The following is a 2,500-nucleotide window of genomic DNA, read 5'->3' on the forward strand; positions in this document are numbered from 1 at the left end:
CCCGTTGGTCTAGTCGTATGATTCTCGCTTTGGCTGCGAGAGGTCCCTGTTTCAAATCCCGGACGAGTTCTCGTTTATTGGCTGTCTTCCCCATTTACTTGAGCCATTGACCAACCTTGGGCCTTGAATTCTCTTGTACATTGTCCCATAAGAACCCATGTGACAACTACTAATTTAACACTGTAGCACATGGCTCGTTGGTCTAGGCGTATGATTCTCGCTGGCGAGAGTTCCCTGGTTCAAAACCCGGACGAGTCTTTGTTTGTTGGGTGTCTTCCCCATTTCATTTACTCGAGCCATTGTCCAACCATGGCTCTTGGCTTTTCATTGTCCCGTGACGGCCCATGTGACATCTAACAATTTCACAACTGCGTATATGGCTCGTTGGTCTAGGCGTATGATTCTCGCTTTGGGTGCGAGAGGTCCCGGGTTCAAATCCCGGACGAGCCCTCGTTTATTGGCCCTCTTCCCCATTTACTTGAGCCATTGACCAACCTTGAGACTTGGCTTCTCTTGTACATTGTCCCATAAGAACCCATGTGACAACTACTAATGTAATAATGTAGCACATGGCTTGTTGGTCTAGGCGTATGATTCTCGCTTTGGGTGCGAGAGGTCCCGTGTTCAAATCCCGGACGAGCCCTCGTATATTGGCCGTCTTCCCCATTTACTTGAGCCATTGGGCATTGGGCCTTGGGCCTTGGCTTTTTTTGTACATTGTCCCATAAGAACCCATGTGACAATTAACAATTTCACAGATTAGTATATGGCTCGTTGGTCTAGTCGTATGATTCTCGCTTTGGGTGCGAAAGGTCCCGGGTTCAAATCCCGGACGAGCCCGCGTTTATTGGCCGTCTTCCCCATTTACTTGAGCCATTGACCAACCTTGGGCCTTGGTTTCTCTTGCAGATTTTCCCATGACGACCCATGCGACATCTATCAATTTCACAAATTAGTATATGGCTCGTTGGTCTAGTCGTATGATTCTCGCTTCGGGTGCGAGAGGTCCCTGGTCCAAATCCCTGACGAGCCCTCGTTTATTGGCCGTCTTCCCCATTTATTTGAGCCATTGACCAACCTTTGGCCTGGGCGTCTCTTGTACATTGTCCCATAAGAACCCATGAGACAACTACTAATTTAACACTGTAGCACATGGCTCGTTGGTCTAGGCGTATGATTCTCGCTTAGGGTGCGAGAGGTCCCGCGTTCAAATCCCGAACGAGCCCTCGCTTATTGGCCTTCTTCCCCATTTACTTGAGCCATTGACCAACCTTGGGCCTTGGCTTCTCTTGTACATTGTCCCATAAGAACCCATGTGACATTAATGATTTAACACTTTAGCACATGGCTCGTTGGTCTAGTCGTATGATTCTCGCTTCGGGTGCGAGAGGTCCCGGGTTCAAATCCCGGACGAGCCCTCGTTTATTGGCCGTCTTCCTCATTTACTTGAGCCATTGACCAACCTTGGCCCTTGGCTTCTCTTGTACATTGTCCCATAAGAACCCATGTGAAAACTAATAACTTAACACTGTAGCACATGGCTCGTTGGTCTAGGCGTATGATTCTCGCTTAGGGTGCGAGAGGTCCCGGGTTCAAATCCCGGACGAGCCCTTGTTTATTGGCCGTCATCCCCATTTATTTGAGCCATTGACCAACCTTGGGCCTGGGCGTCTCTTGTACATTGTCCCATAAGAACCCATGAGACAACTACTAATTTAACACTGTAGCACATGGCTCGTTGGTCTAGGCGTATGATTCTCGCTTTGGGTGCGAGAGGTCCCGGGTTCAAATCCCGGACGAGCCCTCGTTCATTGGCTGTCTTCCTCATTTACTTGAGCCATTGACCAACCTTGAGACTTGGCTTCTCTTGTACATTGTCCCATAAGAACCCATGTGACAACTACTAATTTAATACTGTAGCACATGGCTCGTTGGTCTAGGCGTATGATTCTCGCTTAGGGTGCGAGAGGTCCCGGGTTCAAATCCCGGACGAGCCCTTGTTTATTGGCCGTCTTCCCCATTTACTTGAGCCATTGGGCCTTGGGCCTTGGCTTTTTTTGTACATTGTCCCATAAGAACCCATGTGACAATTAACAATTTCACAGATTAGTATATGGCTCGTTGGTCTAGTCGTATGATTCTCGCTTTGGGTGCGAGAGGTCCCGGGTTCAAATCCCGGATGAGCCCACGTTTATTGGCCGTCTTCCCCATTTACTTGAGCCATTGACCAACCTTGGGCCTTGGTTTCTCTTGCAGATTTTCCCATGACGACCCATGCGACATCTATCAATTTCACAAATTAGTATATGGCTCGTTGGTCTAGTCGTATGATTCTCGCTTCGGGTGCGAGAGGTCCCGGGTCCAAATCCCTGACGAGCCCTCGTTTATTGGCCGTCTTCCCCATTTATTTGAGCCATTGACCAACCTTGGGCCTGGGCGTCTCGTACATTGTCCCATAAGAACCCATGAGACAACTACTAATTTAACACTGTAGCACATG

At 48.9% G+C, this 2,500-nt stretch overlaps 1 protein-coding gene and 7 non-coding genes across 9 annotated transcripts in view; all 8 read left to right on the top strand.

The window, feature by feature from the left end:
- Positions 1–2,500, top strand: part of chrm3a (cholinergic receptor, muscarinic 3a) — a 53,570-nt gene that overhangs the window by 40,034 nt on the left and 11,036 nt on the right. The gene's annotated exons all lie outside the window — the stretch shown is intronic.
- trnap-ugg (transfer RNA proline (anticodon UGG)) lies at positions 379–450 on the top strand. Its single transcript has one exon. It is a non-coding gene; the product is annotated as a tRNA-Pro (tRNA).
- Positions 769–840, top strand: trnap-ugg (transfer RNA proline (anticodon UGG)). The gene has a single exon. It is a non-coding gene; the product is annotated as a tRNA-Pro (tRNA).
- On the top strand, positions 1,347–1,418 carry trnap-cgg (transfer RNA proline (anticodon CGG)). The gene has a single exon. It is a non-coding gene; the product is annotated as a tRNA-Pro (tRNA).
- Positions 1,540–1,611, top strand: trnap-agg (transfer RNA proline (anticodon AGG)). The gene has a single exon. It is a non-coding gene; the product is annotated as a tRNA-Pro (tRNA).
- Positions 1,733–1,804, top strand: trnap-ugg (transfer RNA proline (anticodon UGG)). The gene has a single exon. It is a non-coding gene; the product is annotated as a tRNA-Pro (tRNA).
- trnap-agg (transfer RNA proline (anticodon AGG)) lies at positions 1,926–1,997 on the top strand. Its single transcript has one exon. It is a non-coding gene; the product is annotated as a tRNA-Pro (tRNA).
- On the top strand, positions 2,116–2,187 carry trnap-ugg (transfer RNA proline (anticodon UGG)). Its single transcript has one exon. It is a non-coding gene; the product is annotated as a tRNA-Pro (tRNA).

The sequence above is a fragment of the Syngnathus typhle genome, linkage group LG8 (assembly GCF_033458585.1).
Source record: "Syngnathus typhle isolate RoL2023-S1 ecotype Sweden linkage group LG8, RoL_Styp_1.0, whole genome shotgun sequence".
NCBI lineage: Eukaryota > Metazoa > Chordata > Actinopteri > Syngnathiformes > Syngnathidae > Syngnathus > Syngnathus typhle.